Source organism: Pelecanus crispus, chromosome 5 (assembly GCF_030463565.1).
Source record: "Pelecanus crispus isolate bPelCri1 chromosome 5, bPelCri1.pri, whole genome shotgun sequence".
Taxonomy (NCBI): domain Eukaryota; kingdom Metazoa; phylum Chordata; class Aves; order Pelecaniformes; family Pelecanidae; genus Pelecanus; species Pelecanus crispus.
In genome coordinates this window covers 74,265,163-74,288,890 of record NC_134647.1, presented here as the reverse complement: position 1 = coordinate 74,288,890, position 23,728 = coordinate 74,265,163, and positions in this window count along the sequence as shown.

The following is a 23,728-nucleotide window of genomic DNA, read 5'->3' as shown; positions in this document are numbered from 1 at the left end:
GTGCACCAGTTTTTCCAGTGTGCCGGGGAAGAGCTTAGAATCACTATGCCTTTCCTATAGATGAGCCTAAGGTTAGGGTTAGGAGAAAGAGTATGTAGTTAGAAAGTACAACTCAAAGCAAACTAAGGGATGATGCTACTATTTCCTCTGAGTAGTATCTAATCTCTCAGCAGAATGTGGTCCCTGACCTGTAAATCAGCTTAGAGTTCAGGCTGGAAAAAAATGGAAGTCCAGAGCTACATTTGTAATTGGGGATGGAAATGTGCTGCCAAATGAAACTGATCTGCAAAAGTAATTCTGTGAAAAGAGACTGCCTGTTCCCTTTGAATGCATTAGCTCCGTAAATTAAATTTATACCTTGCTTCCAGCTGCAGCAGCATCTGTACTCTTTTTGTCTTTCTCAACCACTGCATTCACCCTTTCAGCAGGGCTAACATAACTATCCCATCTTCATGAATTATGGCCATGCCTAAGTATTAAGTCCCTTAGTCACATCCTAAGTGGATTCAAACAATGCAATTTACTTGGGCATAAAGCCATCACAGTTAGCAAACTCTAGCTAGTACAGGACACTGCAGCTGGTCTCCTCAACAACTGAAGCAATAGTGATCATTCTTCACAAACTACTCTAATTTGTGATAGAACAGAGACACAAATCCTAGACCTGAGCTCTTCTACTCCAGGCACACGGTTTCCCAAAATAGGGCAGTTAAATCACTGAACATCTTTGAAAAGATGTTTGCAAACTGTAACTCCAGCTCCTCATTTAAGATATGCCTTAGAAATAAATGACCCTTTCCTAAGGCCAGTCTGTACCTGGCACCAAAAGCTGTCACAAACCCCTCACCATTCCTTACTCCAGTGTGAAGTATACATCTCCAACTCACATTCTCTAAAAAAATACTCAGCAAAGTTATATTAAAAAAATACCGATATTATCCCTCAAGGGGATGGCAGGAGAGAACGAAAAAACCTATGCAACAGCTTAGCCCTTTCATTTAACAGGCTACTAGAAGTATTTGGTTACAGTAGTAGACAACTAATTATTTACACAGCTAAAGAGAGTCATTGTTCTTCCTCAAAAGGATGTAGCCAAATTTAAGTGCATATGCACAAAATTAGCTTCAACTTTTTGAGCTACAATGGTCCAGTCCAAATCATTTAAAGCCAATGGAAAGGCTCCCACTCACTTTAGTCAATTTAACTTGTCCTTGGACTTCTCTTCCACAGTTCGTAAGCAAGTGGAAAAGAAAAATAGATAAATACAAATCACATGGTTGTACTCAGTAGACTTCCAAGTCAAAATAAAAAGCTGTCTGTAATTAAAGAAAAGCAACAGATAAACTGGAACTTTTTTTGAGTCTGGAGGCTCAAAAATAGCAGGACAAAAATGCCTGGGGCATTAGAGAAAGAACAACCTAAACAGACTTAGGGAAACTGCTCTTTCTGGACCAAGAATGCTAGGCAGAGTTTATAAACCTGTCCAAGTCATTTTCTCATAGGACTACCAGTGCAGGCTAGGAGTTTTGGTTGGGTTTTGTTTTTCAACTGTAGGCAGATTAAGAAAAAGCTTTCTCGCAGTGTATTTTCTTCATGAAAAGTTAAACAATTCTTCTTAACACACTAACTTACGGTATTTCAAAAACAAATGAGTAATTTTAGAAATAAATTGAGAAATCTTAGTTCATATTACAGAAGTGCAGAGTAATAGAATTGTGCAGAAGTTCTGGGATATGGTCTTCATGAAGCCGCTTGCTTTCAGGAGCAACTCAACCACAGTGAGGTGCTGAATGGGTTTTTGTCTCTGGAAACAATCTTGCATGACACAGGTTAAACCCATTCCTTGCCCTAGCCCATTTCCCCTTCTCAAACTTCCGTGTATGACATTACTAACACAGCTACCAAACAACTCAGGCAAGGCAGTGCCCAAATGTTTTGTTTGGATTAGGCAACGGTAAGGTCTGAAAGTTTCAAATATCATGCACATTCTCCACTGGTATTCACGTAAACCTTAACTTAAAAATGGACACATAGCAATTTATCCAACTGAGAATTCAGACGTGTTAGCTTGCATTTAATCCTGAGAACATGTTTGTTAACAGAAACATAAAGACAGAAATTAGCCGAGAGGATTGGAAGGAAATCAGCAAACATGAAGTATAGATGTCGAAGAGGACAATATAGACACAAGAATTTTATGCTGGGTGTTATTGTAACTTAATTATTCTTTACTTCAGTTAGACTTACTGGAAAGAACCCTGAACTTCATTCAGGATAAACATCTGTTGCACCATAATTATCTTCCTTGTTAGTTGACAACAGTAGATGAGCTACACACAGAGAAAAAAACATTACTGAGGTTGCAAAGCCAAACTCTCAAAAGTTAAGAAATTCCAGATTTCATGTTGCCTAATGCAGCTTCTGTATTACGATACAAGCTTTAACTATGTGATTGCATTTTTTCCCCAGACCTCATGCACTGCACAGGATGGATAGTTGTTCTGTCAGAATTTCTTCAATATTATGTTTTATACATATTTTTTCCAACATCTTACCTCGTGACTTTAGTTGATTAGAAGGCCTTCAAATGTTTCATGAAATAACCTTCACTGCACTCTAAAAAAAGATGTCATTTTACAATGACAGACACATTAAGAAAGGAAAGCAGAAAGGTTAAACAGCAAGAGCCAGACCTGCAAAGTGATTTCACTCATTTAAATAAATAGGAATTTAAGGAAGTAGGCCACTCAAAATTAAATTAAGAAATTATTTATTTAAGTAAACCAACACTACAAAAACCCAAAAAACATCAGAGTATTTAGGGACTTAAAAAATTAAAGTTGAAATCTATGCTGTTACTTAAGGTGATTTATTCTAGCACCTTCCTGGAAGAGAGACCACATTATCTTGTTTTTAAAAGCGAGGTATAACTGCCTTCCCAGCACAATTCAGTGCACAGAAGTAACATCATTAGTTTTGTCTGTGGCCTGCTTCTGAGGGCTGCTTCCCCTCTATTTTGTCAGAAAAGTGACAGGTCTGAAGTATCAGGCAAGTTTAACAAGTGTTTTTCAGGCAGATCAAATGGCCCTATGATAGAATAGAAACCACGCTGCTTTTTGGTGAGATTTTGAATTTCCTTCCTTTCTTTTTCCAACAGTCAAAAGTAGCCATGTCTTGTACAATGCTTTGTACCTTCGACATTTGAATCTTTGTAGCCTTTAAAGACAAAGCCCGATGAGGCAGGCAGAGAGTCAATATTAGCCATTTGTTGATCTAGTGCTTCTGGCTGAGAAGAGCCCAGCTGATCAAATGCTGCAGAAAGTGGAGCCAGAGTGAGTGAGGATGAAACAGCAATGCATTTGTCTCCTGAAAAATCACATTAGACCCTGTCTCCATCCCTCATTTTGAGATGCATCTTACTTTTCCCTTAAAAAAGCTTAGCAGAAGCAATTAAATACTATTACGTTAAGCATTTACAGTGAAAAAAATAAGCCTTCAGAAAGTTATGCCACCTGCCAAGTTCTGATCTTTTCACTGGTCATGCAAGGCGAAGCAATGAAAGAAGTTGGTGTTCTTGAGAAGGTAAACAGCTCATTTGCCTTTCTCAGCAGAGGCTCCCAGGGTAACCGTATCTGAATTTTTGGCTTTCAGTTCTAAAAGCTTTATATCTTATCAATAAATCAAGGGAATGGAATAAAGCCAGAAAATGTAACTGGGAAAATTATAACTTGGAAGCGTATCAGACCATAACTTGTGGGTATGCTCTGCTCTTGCAGAAATAAAATCGGAGGTAGTTCTGCCATTGCAGTGTTGCATGCATAGGGGAAAAAAAAAAAAAAAAAAAATCTCCACCTGTTCTAAACAGCTCTAATGGTTACTGATCTGATATTGACTGATCAGTCCATTGACTGTAAATGAGAGCCAAATGGGGCTGGAAGGGTGCTGCGGCACTCTCCCTGCACACGGCAAGCAGCGTACTTTTCAGTCAAGAGGCCACAGGGCAGGACAGCAGGCTGTTGACAGCTTTTTCCAGGGTCTGAAGTGTGGTGGGTTGTAATGACCACAGCTCCAGAGGGAAGGAAAAAGATCCGCTAAGGCTGGGGAATATTAAACGGCTGTTATACAAAGCATTCAGGTCCCACCATTTCTGCCAAAATACTGAGATTTTTGATCTGGGATATGACCAGTCTGGATGGCAGCGGTCACGCTTCTTTCTCAAGACTGCCATATACAAATGAGAGTAAAGTAAGATCATCATCTTCAACCCAATATTAACTATACTATTAAGCACCACAGTGGAAAGAAAGGCTATCCCAGCCTTCATTCTGCAGAGCTTCTCCCCATCCATGCAAGCACACCCTGCACCTTCTCAAGTTCAGCAACAAATTCTGCAATGTCTCTCAACTGCCTTATGCTGAAGAGCTGGAAGATAATTTCCTGAAGGTAGTATGTCTCATTAACGGTCCCACCTTGGCACCCACACAGCCCCCTGACGAGGGGGAGCCGGCACTGACGGGCAGCTGGGAGGGCGAGCACACTCGGTGCTGTGTGCTAGGGCCAAAGGCAGCGGCAGCAGCTCCTCCGGGATGCTGCAGGAACAAAACACAGAAGGATCATGAAGATAGCCAAATGGAGAGCTTGGCTCTTCCAAGTAAATCAGTTGATCTCATGATAATGATTTCTTACTGTATCTGTACGGGTAAAGACAGATATGAAAAAAATAGCCTGCTAAGTCATGCTTACACAGACAACGTTGCTTGTCAGTTCATACTGTTTAGAGGGCTAAATGTGACAGCTCTTTAGCTTGACTAATTAGCAATGAGATCTTACCTGAGTACCAAGTTGGGGATTTACATGGCCTTGTGCTTTCTTGGAAAAGTTTCAAAACTGTATCTAAATAAAATGAGATGATAACCACCAGTGCAAGGATGATGCATTTCATTTTTTCTGATAGCAAAAATAATTTAAAACCACTGGAGCAATAAACAAAAATAATGTGATTTTGCCAAGTCTCTGCTAAAAAATAAGAAACCCACTGATAAAAATCCCAGTTGAAGTAAAGCCCATCCAGTGAGGGCAAGAGGGCCTCACAGACCTATAAAACAAAATTTTATATCCCTCAATTTATATCCTTCCATTTAGAAATGCTCTTCCTGCTAATTGTGGTGAGTCAGCCTATCCACCTCTCTGTGTCACTTTAATTATATATATTATAAATAATTGTTTTCTTTGTTCTTCAGATAAGCATATTTGCACACCTGACTAAATAGGAAGGTCTGATTAATTGACCTTGTTGCTACATGAATATGTAGCACCATTAGAAGAGGGAACTAAGAAAGTTAAGAACAGAAGAGTTATAATAAGACCAAGGACATTTCAGAGATATAAGCAAGGCCATTTTCTTTATACTAGCAAATTTTGTGCTGTATTTAAAGTATGTGACACTATGATTCAATATCATTGCTAAACTGGAATGATTATGACTGTGAATCACCCATTTCAAAACATAATTCCTACTTACCTTGAAATGGAAAGAATGGAAAATCTAAAAATTAAGGGCATGTGGTTTTCTGGTATTTTGCATAACATGCAATGCATTGGCAATCAAAGACATGACAAAGCACCAGAACACGGAATTTAACACTGCCAAAGAGAACTAACTTTCAAATGGGCGTGGAGGGTGCAGAGTCTGCTGGCTATAACCACTTAGGAGAACACACATCCTTAACTCAAGGCCTTTGAGACCCCAATATAATGGGATAACAACAAACTGTAAGAAAACTCTCTTGCTCTGCAAGACAACAGGCTGTTGTGCAGAGGGAAGGAAAAGCTGGTTTTTGTGTTACTCAGAAGAGAAGGACTAACAGCTGGTAGAGGACTATTTTAAGACAACACCTCTACAGATGTTGTAAGAATTGTGGAAGTCACCCTGAGACTGTTTCTGCTTTTGCTCAGCAGAGCAAAAACTGTTGCTCAGCCTGGAGTCAAAAAAAATCTGCACAGCAGGGGTGCTTGGTTCATCATACATTTCCTCTGACTCTGCTTGGATGTTTTTTAATTATTATTTTACCTACTGGATGTCCAATTTGAAATTTATAAATAGTCCTAGGAGATAAGCCAGGACTCCTACATTTCCCTTGTCAACATCCCTAATCACTAGTGAGCTAGACTCTCCTTTCTTTTCCTTGGAAGTTGAGAAAAAAATTAATTCAACAATTTGTTCTTCATAAAACATCACCTTCTACCATAAAAAATAAAATTTCTTCAGAAAAAAGAGTCCTCTCAAAAAATACATTGAGAGTAACTTTAAGAGACTCTACTTCATTTTTTAAAGACTAATTCCTGCATCAACTTGATGCACCAGGGTGAGGTGTTTCATTCTTTTCCAAGTTCTTTTTCCACAGCTAACTTTCCATAGGTTACCCTTATATCCACTACAAAATTCATTTTCAATGCCTTCATGTAATTGAAAATCAAAGTTGGGGGGGTTGGGGTTGGGTTTTTTTTTTTTTAAAAAAAAAGACACACACCCCCCCAAAAAAAAAACAGACAGACAACTGTAAGAAATTATGTGTCTAGTGCCAGAAGGGAAATCTGCTCAAAGTATTTATTATACCAAAATAAAAACTTATTTCAGCTAAATCTAAGCACAGCTGAATAGAGGGGCAACCTGAAGACAAATGAAAGTCAATAGTGGTAAATGCAAAGAGCTGTAGGTGAGGAGGAATTCTCCCAATTACTTCTGCATGTTGTCGAGTTCTACACTGATCATGAGTGCATAGGCAGAAGGTGAGGTAGTCACTGTGCACAGATTAAAGTATCTGCTTAGCTTGAACCAGGTATAGAAGGCAAAAAAAAGTAGGGTTCATAAGAAATGAGATAGCAAATACTATTTTTACTATTATAGTACTGTTATATAAACCCTTTATATTCATTATATACACCACTATGTGAAATATTAGGAGGCATTGTCATCTAGCATCTAAGCTGGGTTACTCAAATTAGAAAATCAGGTTCTCCAAGTCAGTTTTCTGTTTGAAATGGGTCTTAATAAGGTCCAAAAAGAATAGATGCTTACCAAGAGCACAGGAACATAGAGAGTAACATAAAACAGGATGGAAAACAGAAAAGATAACAATCCCTCACATCTTGTTCAAATTGCAGTGAAGTACTGAACAGTTCTTTCATTTCAGTGACACTGGGACCAAGATGCAAAGCATAGACGAGTCACCACTAATTGACAGAGGACAGGAAGAACATCCCTGACTTCGCCCCAGCCCTGCCCAAAACCAAAGTCACCTGTTATTCATTGTTGGTTTCTTGTACAGAAGTTATGCATAGCTTTTAAAAAACAAATACAGAGCAAATTATGGTAATTGTCTGATCCAGTAAAACAATACTGTGTTTCACATGCCCGATTCTGTCTACTAATAAATAAAAACTTCAACCCACATTCAAGACTAACTTACTTAAGCTTGTGGTTAACTAACCACATTGTTCAGTCTATGTCCTGGGTCTACCCAGAAATAATCTACAGAAATGCTATAATACAGGTTATTCCCATTGATTATCTTTAAATCTAGTGGATTTAAAGTGCAATGTTCTAAGGGGGGGAAAAAAACCCTCTAGGGAAAGACATTTAAAGAATTTCAGTCAAATGTTGACTGTTGCTCCACTCCCCCAAAAGAAAGTACGTAGCTGGGACACATTCACATAGCAGAGCCTCTGCCAGTTTGGTCATGTCAGAAAGTTCCCTGGGAAAGACAGAGCACACATGGCCATGCCGGCTCCCTTAGTGAGCCAAAAACAAAAATCTGAATAACTGCAGCTCCAGCACAAGCAGCAATAACGAAAGTTCTCAAACTGATCTTTTCAGTTCTGGTCATTATCTGATTGCAGATGGAAATAATTTTTTCAGTACTGTATAAAACTGCAATGAATATCATGCAATTTTCTTCAAATTTTTGTCCTATCAGAGGTATGAATTCTGAAAAAGGTCAATATGCAGAACCTAAATATTGTCACTGTCTGGCTTGCTCCATCTAGAAAAAACAAGCAAGCGCCAAAATTTCTCAAATTAAATCTCCACTCCAATTAGGAAAAAATTATAATCTGTAAGAAACATAAATGAAATCCAACATTCCTTGAAAACGTGTGAACAAATTACTGGGAACAATTTTACTGAACTCTTTAATCTTCCCATGTTTTCTTTTGTTTGTTTTAATGCCTAACAACTTTTAGTAAATTCACCTCTAACTGCTGTGCTTTTCATGATAGCATTTGTTTTCACTTGGAGCTAGCTTAAATGAAATCAGCAAGTATTAAGTATATCTAACCAAACCACATGTATGACAATCACATTTACTAAGCAACGGGCCAAGTGGCAGATCCTACAGTCTGGTGCCATTAAAACAGTGACTCAGACATGCTGATCCAGTCTAACTCCAGAACATTTTGCTTTCTAAAATTAGTGATGTTCAGCCCGCGTTTCAGATTGCCTCAACTCACTAAGGAGGCATACAATCATTTTTATTGACCATAAAACTTGCTAAAAGAGGTCAGGAATTGCTTTTTCCTTCTTATTGCCACATAATTGCCTTAAGATGTAGGTGCAACATTAAAAAACATTATTATCCATTGGATTTATTAACTAATTCACATGAGCCACAATTAAAATAAACTGAATATATTTTGAGAAATCTAAGTTAGGATTCCTGCTGCTTTTCATTATGAAAACTAGAGTCACAGTTTGAAGAAAGTTCAAAAGATCCGCATTAAAACTTACATACCTTATGTCTGCTAAATAAACTACTTCATAAGAACTACCAGAGACCAGCTGGCAAAGCGATCTCTATAAAGGGACAAGAAGATATCTCTGCACTTATCCCTGTTTGACCCAGAATATTTCTTTTAAAACACTGGTTTTAAAATCCAATCTTGATTTCAAAATGTAGAAAGGATAATCCACCAATGGTTTTTATGTCATAAGTGGTTAATTAACCTCAAAACTGCCAAGATACATTTTTCTTTGAATCTGAATTGACTTTGATTAACTTTATTCTTCTCGCATTAAAAATTTTTATGTATGTTTCATCAAAACTAGACTAGAAAATCTGTTTTCTTTGTGATGCAATTAAAGGGTCTTCACTTCCTTTTTGATCTGCTGAGTAGGAGTTCCTAAACCTTTTAAACAGAGTAATGGAAGACAGATGCTCTCTTCTCTTCTCAGATATTTGCCAATCTCTAAAGTATTGAGAAAAGTAAACACGTACTCCATGAATAATTTAACATTTCTTTTCAAAAGGAGCTAAGGTTTAACTAAATAGAAATAACTTATTCAATGAAAAATTTCTCATTGCCAGCAATTGCAAATATTGCAAACTTACACCATGTGCATGCATTTGGTTCTCAGAAAACCTGTGAATTCATGGTAACATGAGTGGTTAGACCAAAAAAGGCAGCATTATACTAAACTCCTGAAAAGAATATCTCTTCAAGCATTCACACTCCATAGCTTTTATAGGTCATGGATTTACAAGCAACTAGTATAACAAGGATCTAAGAAAACTGCGTGCGTTTCACATCAGATAAAATGGAAACAACTGTATCATATTTTGTGTGATTCCAATACACACAGCAATTGATTCTGCTGCTTGCTTAGGACAGAAAAAAATTAAGGGGCAGGTGGGTACTCCAGCGCTGATAGAGGACATCCAGAGGAACTAGGCAGTTTCAATGTTAGGCTGGACCTGACTTCACTGAAGACCACAGGACTGATCTTTCAACCCAGTTCAAGAAAACGAAACTAAGAGAGGCTGGCTGAAAAGTTAGCAAAGAGTACAGCTACACAATCTGCTTTAGGTGTGTCAGCACCCAGGGTTAGCAGTCTGCCTCTTTATTTAGGGACTACAGGCTCCGAGCTTTGGTGTCTACCAAAATTAGCTATGTAAAGCTGGACAACCAAACCAATGACCCCAATAAGGACCAGGCATGGAATAGCTGGACTATTATATATTCACATCTGAGATTATTCCTATATTCTTCACAAGATGTTTATGTTTAGGTCTAAATAAATGTTAGCAAAGAAAGGGGCAGGTAAGGAATGTACCTAATCAAGGACAAAGCCTGTAGTCAGGAATAAAGAAACAGGGCATCTAGTTGTAATAAAACAGAAAGCAGCAGTATTTCCGGCAGCCACAGAAAAAAATTATCTTCATCTGAAGGAATTCAAGGGTGCAGACAGGACAACAGTCTTCTGGTACTAAAACTGCAAAAAGGTGAGCAGGAATGAAACAGTTTTCTTGGGGGAGAAATTAAGAGAATTCCCTCTAGTTGTGAAATGCCTAGCAGCAACGTCTCCTGCATGCTGAAACATGTCTAATTCAGAAAGTCTAGGAATATGAGTGAGAATCATTAAGATTAAATATTAGTTCTTAAAGCAACTTGGGATAATGCTAATCTTTAAGAATTACACTATACTGTGCTTGGAGTATCAAATGGAAGATATTTCAAGTAACTAAATTATGTGTATTTTTAACCATTAATCAACCTGTTCTAAATGATGCTTCTCCAATTAAATAATTTTTAACATTTATTTAGCATAACTGTCTCTTTTCCAAATTTGCCATGGTTTTCTCAGTTTTGAGGAAGTTTCTCTTAATATCACCTTCATTTGAACTCCACAATAGCATAGCTTTGTTTCGAGTAGTGATCTAGTTTTTACATTCCAATAGAAGAGAGAAACCAAGCAGAGAGGAGCAGCAATGCATTAATGAAGGGTGAAATACTGTGTACATTTGCATTCTGCTAGATAACCCACAGCAGCGACGCATGCTTTCCCTATTACTTAGCAGTATCTGGAGGTAGCTTGAGTAGGAAGAGCTCACAGACCAAGCAGTTACCATTACTCAGAAATCATCTCTCTGAAGCCACGTTTGTATTGCCTCGAGTCAAAAGTGCAATAAACCCACTGACGTGGATTTTTCAAATTGCAAAATGAGTCTAGTAATTGCCTTTTTTATTATTGCCTCATACTGGCTCAAGATACATGAGCAACATTAAACACATTATCAGCTCTTAGCCTTATTAACCAATTCAATGCAATAAAAACAAAAGAGTTAGGGCCACCATTCCTTTTAATACAGAATCTAGAATCACAAAAGAGGACTTGAGAGCTCTCTGTTAAATTGATATACTTTGGGTCTGCTAAAGAAATAATCCTTTCACATGATGGAAGTGCACAGACCAACCACTGAGCAATTTTTTGCACAACAGAAGGATAGAATGGATCGTTACAATCTTCCAGTCTGACCTCCTGAATAAATTGGGCCATAAGACTTTTATGTATTCATCTTGTTTGAATTGGAGCATTTCCTTCAGAAAAGCATCCAGTTCAGATTTTAAAATGTCCAATAAGGGGGAATTTATTACAAACTTTATTAAATCATTCCACTGGCAAATCACTCACACTGTTTAAGATGTGCCTGCTTGGAATCTAAATCACCTAGACTTAAATTTAATTGCACGGATCTCATTATACCTCTGCCAGCCAGACAGGAGAGCTGCTGTTATCAAATCTCTGCTTCACATACGGTCAAGCTGCTCCTTTATCTTCTCCTTAATAAACTTTGCTGGATCCCACTGCAAAGAAAGGTTTCCAAATCTCAGAGTTCCTCTCTTAGACCTCCCTGATTAATAAACTTCCAGACCTGCATGTGATATTCCGGTAACCATTTTACTGTGGGCAATTACAGGTTGAACAATTTCCTATTCCTCTGTTCAGATGGCAAAAAAAATCACCTTTATAATGTTGCACTGGGAGCTCCCTCCACCCCAGAGTCCTTTTCTGAGTCATTGCTTCCCAAGACAGCCTTCCCTCACAGAAAAAACACTTCCCTGTTTTGTTTCCAGCAGCATGGTTTTAACTCTAACCATATTAAAACACACATTATTTGGCTATACCCAGGGCAAAACGCAACCATTATGTGGCTGTGAGGTAGCAACAGGCCCGGCTGTCCAGGCACATGCCCATTGCCCTGTGTCTGGGAGCACACGTCACGTTGTGCTACGGAGAAGCTTCCCAGGGAAGCCATGCAAGGCTAACACCATGTCACCAAATGCTCCACATCATCCCAAACACCCGCCTCTTCAGTATTGACTGTGCTTTCAGTCCTTGTGTATCCTCTGTTCATTATCTGTAATGTTTTCTAATCACTCCTGAAGTGTCGGAACCGAGGACCAAGAAGCATCTTTGGACTCACACAGCCGCTCGCTGGCAGCAACCCGCTACCAAGCGCCCGCAGAGCAACCAGCCAGCTCTTCGTCTCCTAGCCCGTGCTGCCGTGGTTTCGCCTTTGGCCACTACAGAAGGGGTGCCTGTATTACATCAATTAGTTTTCCTTCAATCAGATTTAGAGATGTAACTCTGCTGCACAAGAAAAGCAACGAACACATCAACAATTACTCGAGAAGCGTGTCTTCTGTTTGCTGGTCCCACTCCAGGCCAGACCTGCAGCTTCATAAGTCTGCACCCAGGGGCCCAGCAACGTGCTCGGGAGGAGAGGAGAGCTCCAGGTGAACGCGGCAGGGGAGCGGGAGGCAGAGGGAAGGCAGCAGCCTTTGAGGTGTTATGGCTGTGGAAGACACACGTCTCCCAGTTCTTTCCTGAATGCTTTGGTGTAACCCCAGCAGAAGGGAAAGTTCAGAGTGTTGGAAATCTCTCTGATGAGTATAATGAGCATGTGAGTGTAATTCATGACTGGAAACAGTATCTTATACAATTCTTGTATCTTATACAATTCTTGTATCTTATACAACGCTTTCTGGGCAGAATTTATTGTCCTGACAATGTTGTACTGATACAAGATGATTTGGAAACAGCTGCAAATCATTTACTAAAGATAAAGCCAAAACAAATAATTAACTAAAGCATGACCTCACCAAGCTTTGTCTTCACAATTACAATCTTTAAAATGTAGTAGCCAACTGAAATACATTTCTGCAAATGTGGGAAAATTTATCAGGGTTGAGAGGAAGAATTTGGAAAGAAATTGAAATATCTGCAGTACATACTGGCTGGCATTTTTGTTAATTACTTACTAAATCTCAACTTATTTCAGAGTTTCAAGTGTGTCCTGAATAATGAATTAGCACAAAGAACATAGGCCTGATGTATTTATGAAATAGCTAAATATCCAGTCCTTCCATTTAATTAATGGTCGGTATACTCGCTGTTAAAGGTAAAGCTGCACTGCATGCTAATGTATTTATATGTGGTTTTGCCTATTAACATATCTTTAAAAAAGAAGAGAAAAAAGATTGAAAACAGAAAATACAGGATTTATTGTCTTTAAACATAAAGGAGGGATATATAGAATGGGCTTAAGAAGTAATCAGAAATTTCTGCAGGTTAAAATGCCTGGAACAAGAAGAGACTCTCACTCTCCACTACCGTTTAAAATAGCTTTTATATATATTCATTGTGTTGTAGATATCCATAACATAATTTTAAGGCCTGACAAATACTGAGACCTAAAACACTCTTCATAAGTAATGGAAATCATTCTGTGGAACAGAAATACAGCTATAATAATAATGTTCTTTAAATTCTTTAAGTGTTGATTCTGAGAGAAAATATTTAAAATATTTTAAAATATTTAGAATCTTCAGTCTGTCAAATAATTTCCAGCTTTTACATATGTAGTCTTGGGGAAAAAATAACAGGGATATGCATACCTGTGAGTATTTCTTGTGAGGACAGGGAGGGGAGTTCATATCCATAGTAAAGAGAACAGCTGTGGCCTTGCAATGGTCACATGAAAACGTACATCAGGCCATACATCCTCCAGCACCGGTCTCCAGATGGCAAGGGGGCTGCGCAATAGCTAAGCAGCACCGTATGCAAGCATGCTGCTCCCAGCTCTCTGCATTCTCCCAGTACGCATCCCTCGGGTGCAAAGCACTGTTTCAGCCCTCCCGCTTTCCTCAGTGCCAGGGGGAATAAAGGGGAACAGTCAGAAGGAGCACCAGTCATTTTCCCAAGTATAATCTCACAGCCAGCACCAGAGAAGATGAGATCCATTCACTTTAACTCTTTAGAGACATAAACCCCATTGACTAATGACTAAAACCAAAGAGGATCTGAACTTACGCAAGGTAAACTGCTGTTTAGCAGCCATGCCCAAATCGAGAAAGATCCTCTAAGAATCACTTCGCTGTTTTCCTTCTGATCTTTTATTTAGATTTGGATCGTTTTGAGTAGTACATTTGTTCTTGTTTTATTTAAACAAGGCTGAGAACAAAGGCAAACCCTAACCCCAAGGATCACAGATTGTTAGAAATGCTCAATTCACAGGTTCTGTTGAAAGCAGTTGTAGTATACTTCTGGGATACAGGAACAGGTATACATAAATGTAAGGCACCAAAATAGAACCACTATTACATTTAAATCATAAGACTTACACCATTTTATGCAGGAAAATCAAACTGGGGAATACATTTCTCGTAACAGAGAGGAAGCTTACGGTTAGGTCAAGAAATGGCAATTTTGTTGTTTGAGGGTTTTTTTTTTAACTGGAGAGAATAGACCCATTAAAGCACCTTACCTGGCAACATAGTAGGTCCTTCATCTGCTGAAGCCCTTTATATCACTATCCACACGTTTCAGAGATATGCTAAGAGCCGAGACAGAAATTATGAGAGGGGTGTGGGAACTACCAGATCAGTACTAAGGTGTTATGCAAGAGGCTAGAATTGCCCAACTTTCAAAAGTGACTGAAAGTCATTTTATTGCTCTGACTGGATCCTTGATAGTAATTCTGTTAAATTGGCACATTCAACGAACCAAATTGGAAAAATGGACTTTTTTTCCATTTCTTTTTTCTTTACATTTTGGCAAGCTCTCTGCTCTAATAAAAACCACACCTTTTTACAAACATTTCTCTCTCAGAGGCTAGTACAGATTACTCTGTATGGCAGTTGTTCAATGTATCCAGACCTGTTATTAAATTTGATGTGGTTGACTTTCACACATTTGGCAGATTGTCTGTTTTCCAGACCATATTTTTCTACTCATCCTTTGTGCTTTTGAAGCTTCATATCTTTCTAATCTTTCTCCTATTTTCCTTTTCCTTTGTCAATGGTTTGGGTCCCAGCCTCTGGCTGCAGCGTGTTCCCAAAGCTGTTTCTCGGAAGATATCCTGATATATTCCTGGGCTTTTGCCCACATAGCCTGGTCACATGGCTTTATAACAAGAGCTGGGTATGAAACTGTGTCCGAAAAAAGAGAAAGAAAATAAAAATTTTAATAGTATTTCTATTCCAAATTGAAACAGCCCCAAGATCTTATAAGGGAGACAATCCCGTATTCTACCAACTTGCTGGGGGGTATTTGGCAGGAATATGACCAACCTGCCTCCAGACTCTCTTTTCCACAATTATGATTGGGGAACTGAACCTCATTTTTCCACTTTGGTTAAGTGCACAACTTAAGTCATTAGGCTTTCTAGGTAGATTGAGTTATTCCACTTTTACAAGTAATAAAATATGTATTTCATTAGCTTGACTGTGCCCCTTGCAGTGAAGTGACTGGCTGTTCTCTGGATGAAGGAGTGTATAACTCCCTGTATAAACAGCATATCTTCAGCTACCAAATTGAATCAAATGGTTTTAGAAAAAGTTTTGATTTTGACAAAGTAGATTTTTCAGCTTAAAAATAAAAAAAGTCTATCAGACTTAACCATTATCATTTCAGAGAGGGTGCACTGCAGCACTTAAGCATGTTTCAGATATTTTTCTAAACAGGGATTGCTACTTAAGAATATGGGGAATTTCACTTACAGTACACAGTAGTTATATCCATGCATTTTAAATGTTCTGCTGCCTTCACATTTATAATCCATCTGTAACTCATTTTGTTTTCCTATTTCTAGCAATACATTAATAATTTGGCAGTAAAAATTCATGTCTTATCTGCATAGAGTAAAACTGTCTTTGCATCTGATTCACTCTGATTGCCTTTGTGAGAGTGTTAGTAGGCCATTTACTCCATCACCGCCTCAGCTGCATGATGTGCAGAATAATGATAGTGTATAGCAAGATTTACTATAGAAAAGGACTTTAAGATTTAATAGAGAAAACATTTTAGAGGGAAAATTGTATGGGGTATGAATTTACATAACCCAGTGTTAAATGATGCATTTGTATACAGCGTGTACAATATTTGGATTGATACTGCATTCATTCAGTGATGAGAGGTAGATGAGAAAGCATTCTCCACCACACCAAAAAAATGCTTTTTTGAACTTGAGTTGAAAAATCCTGTTCCTCTACTGCCACGAGGTACTGCCAGAGAGCAGGCTGCACCAGAAGAGGCTGACATGAAGAAGACAGGGAGTATCTCAGCCTTTCCAGCATCCTCCCACAGGGCCAAGTGCAAGGTGTGCAAGCTGGTCTCTCCAGTGGTGCAAGGTACCATCTTCTGGACCTCACCATCACCACCACCACAGAGGCGATTGGTCCCAAAGTGGTGCCCCCAGGCTGCCCGCACGTCTTTTCACATCAGCTGCTGCATCAGATGCCTAGTCCCTCCTCTCTGCCGGTCCCACACCCTGATTACCTTCCCAGCTGGCTTTTGGTTCCCAGATGCAATAGACTCAGTGCGTGAACGGTGATTTGGCTGCACACTTCTTTTTCCAATGCCACGCTTCGAGCAGAAAACCTAGGCAGAAGCCCTACATGGATCCAGAAGCCCAACATCCACCCTCATTTTGCCACATTAACATTTTCACTCAAAAACATCAAGAAGAATCAAATACATTAAATATTTTTATCAGAAGCTGGCCCTCCTTGCCACTCCTCTAAGATCCTTGCAAGAGAGACTGCCTGAATTGACAAAAACATGGGAGTCACTGAAAAATCTCAGAGCGCTGCTGGCTATACCCCACCTGCACGACAGCACCTTTCCTCAGCTGCTCTGGACAAGGCGTTATAGAATCATAGAATCGTTTAGGTTGAAAAAAAACGTTTAAGATCATCCAGTCCAACCATTAACCTAACATTACCAAGTCCACCACTAAACCAATTAAGGGTAGAGTAGCAACCCCACGCCTCCTGGCTTGGTGGCTGGATCATTTATAATGAAAGTAAAAACTAGGAATCATTAAGATTGGAAAGGATCTCTAAGATCATCATTCCAATCATCAACCCAACACCACCATGCCCACTAAACCATGTCCCGAAGTGCCATGTCTACCCATTTGTTGAACTCTTCCAGGGATGGTGACTCCACCACCTCTCTGGGCAGCCTGTTCCAATGCTTGAATACCCTTTCTGTAAAGAATTTTTTCCTAATATCCAATTTAAACCTCCCCTGGCACAGCTTGAGCCCATTTCCTCTTGTCTTATCATTATCTACTTGGGAGAAGAGACCAATAATGCTACTTCATGCTTTTCAGGCCACGTCAGAGCTGAAACCACATCATTTGGGAGTTTCCTTATGAAAGAAGAAAAAAGTACTCCAAAAGATCTCTATTGTGAATATCAACCTAGTATAGAAGACTCAAGATTTTTTTTTTTTCCTCCAGAAAAACAGATGTCATTGGCTTTTCAGTTTCATTAGCCATACTTAAAATAGGTTCAGGCAAAGAGGTAAAAAAGTTTTACTGTTGTGAGCATGAACTCTTAAAGAAATAAGTAAATCCACAGAGAAACTAGAAGCAGGACTGATCTCCAGGAAAGACAAATAAGTGCAAATCAGGACACTCTGGAAGACACTGATGCCTCTTGCACTGAGACTAAAGCTCACAGGAAAGAAACATTCATAGAGTGGCATACCTTATTTTAGCCATTTTTGTACTTTGTCACACAGGCTTGTTGAAAAAAGGCAGGCCTACATTTTTAGGGTTTTATTTGCTTTTAATAATGTTGTTTTACTCCTTTGTTCTGCCTGGAAGCAAGACAGATATTTCACTGTGAAAAAAAGGGCATTTAAAAAAAAAAAAAAACCAAAAAAAAAAGAGGTGAGATACCAGATTGAGGTTAAAATAAATGAGGCCCAGTGGAGACATTAGCCAAGTGATAACTGCAGATCAGCTCTAATGAGCTGAGATTTTTTTCCTGCAGGGTATGAGTTACTCAGTGAGTCAAAGGAATATTTTTAAGTGACAAATAAAATGCCACAGAGGAATTAATTGTTGCATTGTTAACTACTGATTACTCATACATATCACAATATGTGGCTGAGTGATGTCATCTTTTAAATTCCCATCCCACATGAACATAATGAGGAGGTAATTACAAGAAGCTGGCTGGAAGTAATCTGAGAGAAGAGACACGAAGCAGAAACTGCTGAAAAGGTTGTTTTAATCTTGACAGAGAAGGAAGTGTCATTCCACATTTTCCAGGAGAAATTATCTTACCTGCATCTCCATGAATTCTGACAAAGCAGAGTTCATTTCTTTGTTCCCATATGTTTGTAAGCAAATATAACACTTCTTTTCTTGTAAATCGTACTGACTAAGAGTTGATCATACAGAACTGAGGGAAAACAGAGTCTAGGGGAAAAAACACTCAGGGTGAAGGCAGTTGAATTGCACAGCTCGCTTTGTCTAACATGTTCTATGAGACACGGGCAAAATGTTGAAAATCCTCATTCCCTGAAGCATTTGGAAAAAATCTACTGTTAATCTCTAGTTTTCAGTTCCTTAGTTATTTTGTATTATGTTATTTGCTTTTGTCTATACATAGCTAGTCTTGGCTTAGATTATGTGCTTTTCAGGACAGATGCTTGAGGGTAGATTTATGTACTTCCTCAGACAGTGGAAACCTGATATGAAAATCCAGGTTTACCACACTACAAACAATAAAGAAGAATTCTTTTGCCAGATAAAGTAAATACATTCCTGTTCCATAAATTGAAGTGTTTAAATAGAAATATTTTTCTTCTGCTTACTTAACCCTGTCATCAGTCATCACCCCCTTATACACAATTCATGGTAATGGGCTGTAGAAAATAAACTTCTCAAATTCATAAAATCTTCATTGTTTGTCCATTTAAATATATCACAGGACCTGTTTGCTATCTGCACAGTGACAGTATCAGGTATAAATAATTTCAGGGGGGGTTTTAAATGCTTTTGAACCAGTTGCCATGGATTCTAAAGTACTTTCTGTGATGATTTTTGAGGGTAATGTTTTGAGAACTGTTTATGACAGATGAGGACCTCTTGCAACAATTCAACACTCCAGTCTAGCTTAATGTTTTGGCAATTTTTTCTACATGATGAGATTGAAGAAGGCAACAATTTCAGAACATGCATAAAGAAACAGTATGAAATCCTAATTAGTGCTAATAAACAAGTTTCTGTTACCCACCTTTGTTTCTATGTAAACTAGCAAACACCAGTTTGGTAAACAGGAAAGCCAACGGATCTTGGATGTGACATCATGGGAGATGGAGTGGCACTGGGAAGAAAGAAGGTTGCAATCCTGCTATTAAGTTCACAGTCCAAATGGTTCAAGGTTATTCATTATTTTATTTATTCAAGTGCTCTCAGTAATAGAAGATGCAATTCTTTCTGCAGTAAAACAGTTCAGTAAAAGGAGTTTAGGGCTAAGAGTAAAATGGCTAAATTACATACATAGCACTACTTGTCTCATACTAATCCTAGCTGGCTTTTTTGCTATCAGGCCCTATTACTTACTCTGGATATGGGAGTGAAGATTTAATAAAACACTTCCCAAGCTGCTACTTGCCTTAGAGCTGAAGCAGATAATGTGGCAGGATGGTAACGATTATTTTTTTAATCAGCCAACTTCCATGCTCTGATATCGAGATGAATTTTGCAGTTGCGTTTGTTATGGTGGAAACATAATAGATACTAGGCAGTCTATCGCACACACGCAAGGAATAATAGACCTGTAAAAATAGTGTGATAAGACCGTTCTTTCAGACTCATTGGCAGGAACAGTGAGGCCTCAAATACAAGATATGGCTGGAAAGAATAGAAAAATGGGCTGTAGTGCACAGCCTGACAAAAGCTAAGCTGGGTGGACAAAGCAACTCCCTTATTGTTCAGTGTTGTTTGGCAAACTTAGAGGCACAAAGGAGAAGAATTAAAGCTGTAAGCAAACAAAACTGTCAAAGGCATGATTCTGACATGGTATGAAGATGAAGAAAATAAAGCATGTTGGAGAACAGTTTGGAAACAATGAGCAAAGCACCTACGCCTCGCCCTCAGACCATGAAAATAAACCAGCAATTTACACACTTTACTAATGCCATCAATATTTCTTTTAAAAATAATGCAGCAAAGCTGTAAATACGCATTCAGGCCCTTCCGCGAACATTAACCACCTTCTGACTAAAACCAGCAGTGACTACAGTTCTTGTTCATCAAGCTTATAAAGCCATATTTTTATGCAATGAAAATTGTAGTCATTAAGAAATATTGCAAAGTAGTCAGGCTGATTATCACACATTCCACCTGCAAGTAATAAAGGAGCATGTCTGCAACTCCACTCTCACATTTCCAAATGCCAGATAAATAGGACATAATAATGATTTGCAACAAATCTTGAAAAATATTCTCTTCCCTATAAATACTGTTGAGACAGGCTATTTTCTTGCATATGTGTTAATGCATTTAATTGAAAACCCAAGGCAGCTGTTACACTGCTATTCATTTTATTATAACCATAAAAATAATGGATGTTCAACACAGAGCTGAATACAGATTACAGCCAAAGCTATTTACTAATTCCTTTTTCCCTTATCATTCAGGAGACTAACCACAAATTTGAAAGGCCAGAAATACAAGGGAAGAGCATATTGTAGTGAGTTTAGCAGGGTACAAATCTCAGGCACGTTTGTATTTACTAAGGACTAGAAATCTAGAGAATGGAGAAAATAATGTCCCAAGCAACACTCTACAGCATGACCAATGGACACTATGTTGTCTGCACGCTTTCTTCATTCAACTGTAGCTACAAGCGAAGCAGAACTTAGCTTTTCCCCCTCATATGTCCTGGCCAATTCAGTGCCTACACCTGAATATTGCTGAAGACCAGAACTTCTCTCAGATGTTCCTGGGGGTAGGATGAAACCTTGGTAGGCTCCTTCTCTGCATTCAAAAGTTGTAGTGCTGGCTTTAAGCATAGGCCTAAGACAGGAAAATTACTGTGGTGCACCAAATCCATACAAAAATCAGGAATGAGCTGCTACCACCAAAGGAAAAATCAATAGCTCTTGGTGGAAGTGATCATCCCAAGCCCCAGCAGGAGTAGCAAGTTTAAATCTCCAGAGGCATCTCCTTCCCTTCCCTGACACTGATCCCCTTCTTTTGGCACACAGTAGGAAAGCTTTGGCTTAGCCATCTCCCTTCACACCTTTGGAGCAGCAAAATCCAAAATCACCTACCCTGCTGGGAGACCTCAAATAGACTTTGGCATTGTACTTCAGACAAGAAGGCAAGTTCCGTCACTCTTTATAATCCTATCAGCCTTTTCCAAACGTGTCCATGTTTAAATGAGCCTGGGAAAGTTTGAAATGCCTGGTAATTCAAGACAGCCAAAGCAATTCTTGCGACTGGAATGAACCAACCTACTGCAGGATCACATCTTTTGTTGCTGGTACTCCAGCACCTATATCATATAACCTCTCTTCATAAAGGTTGAAGTTCTGCCCTAAAACCAGCCTGGTTTTGTCCCCATATTCTCCCATTGTGCTGTTCCATTTGTGGTTAGAAATCCTCTTTAGTGTTTCCAGACTGAAGACAGTTCATGGCCACATAATATGCACGAGTATTTTTAGCAATGCAGCTGGTTAGCTTGAAGAACTCTTCCTTCTTCAAGATTTTTGCCATCCTAACACACCTTTTTGTTGTTTTTACTGTGCCAAAGAATTCAGGTTCTTCAGTTTGATCTTTAAAGATTCTCGTGATCATCTTATTAGGCCTTTTTTCTAAATCTGTCCAAAGTTTAAACACACAGGGGAAGCCTGCACTGAGCACATTGTTGCGGATAAAAGTCTTGCCATTGCCCTGGATAACATCGTTACCTCCCAGCTTCTCCTGGATTTCCTCCCTGTGATGCACACCACAATCATTTTTTCCCCAGATGCAGTCCTCTAATGGCTTACAGTCATTCTGTGAATGACTAGTGCATCAAGGTATTTTTCATCTATCATCTCAAATGAAGAACTTCCCTCAGTTATTAGTCTCTGAAGTTATGACCTTTCATTTTAAACTATTAAAATTCTATTAGTCAAGTTTTAAAGGCCATCTTCTTGGATAATATTCCACTATTCTTTTTAGTCATGTCATCTTTGCCAGTTTGTGTCATCAGCAATCTCATTAACATAAGCCTATTCTTTGTGCCAAGGTCTTTTTTTTTTTTTTTTTTCCCCTCCTTTTAGAAAAAAGAGATCAGTCCCAAGATCAATTCTTGACAAAGTCTTCTGGTAACCTCTCTAGCTCAATAGTTTGACCATTAGCACAACTCAAGAGAAGAGTTGTTTCCCTCCCAGGCAATGCTTTAGCTGCTTTGGACCTTATGGACCAAACCATCAATCTGAGCTGAGTTTCATGAATCTTTCCTTAGTGGCAATTCTCTACAGCCAAGAACCTTGCCAAGAAAGTTGGACATTCAATAGATAGTACACAGTTCACTATATTTGAACAAATAAGTAACATTAAAGTTATATTCACTTATCTGTGATATTGAAAGGTAAGTATTACCTTATTCTTTACCAAACGAGAAAGCATTTGTACTGGTATCATGTTTATCTAGAGCTTCACCTCGATTCACAGTGCTTCTGGTCCTGGAACAAGACCATACTTCTAACTTCGTAATACTTGTTTTGATCATAGTTGGTCCCTTCTTTCCTGGTTCCCTTCATAGATAATGAAAACATATCTACCATGAAACAACATGCTATTTTATTTTCTTAACATAAAAAGGACAAGGTCAACCTCTACTTTTGTAGTCCCACAATTAGAATTTGTTCACTACCAAGTTTGTTCATGCTAATGACAAACATCCATTTGGCATTTCAGGTATTCTTACCAACAGAATTGAAATTTATGTCATTCTGTTGATCGGTTTCTGTATCTGATAATTAAAAATTTAGCTTACGTAGAGATACTCCAGAAAAGGCTTACTGGTTTCAAAACTTAAGCTTAGCAATTAAAATTATCTGTAAAAATACTCTTTGGAAACAAAATCCACATTGTGAAAACACAGATTCTTGGAAAGGATGCGTGCAGGGTTTTGATAGAGGTTTCAATATTATGAATGCCTGGAGAATGTGATTTGCAATGGATTTACCATCCTTACTTTCCCATTTGAAGCCAGAGAGAGTTCATATGTATGAAGTACAAATTGGGGCCTTTACTGGAGAGTTGTCAAGTGAAAGGATTAGACAAATAGTTGTTAGATCATCTGTGTTACAAGCACAACTTGTAACCGTAAGTCTGCCATTAAAAGCTTTTTCCACTAAACTAAGTTTTCCTCCCTGGCTGTTCACCATTCTGTAAACTTATTTCCTTATTAAAAGGACAAATAAAAATATTTGGGAATACTTAATAAAACAATCTTTTTAGTAAGCAGAAACTTGCATTTTTAGATATTGCCAAGTATTGTGGTGCAATATGTTTCTCCAATTAGAGCTAATCTGAAATTCAAATACCTTATTTCTTTTAAGTAGTTAATTAATGCAGTTTATGCTCCAATA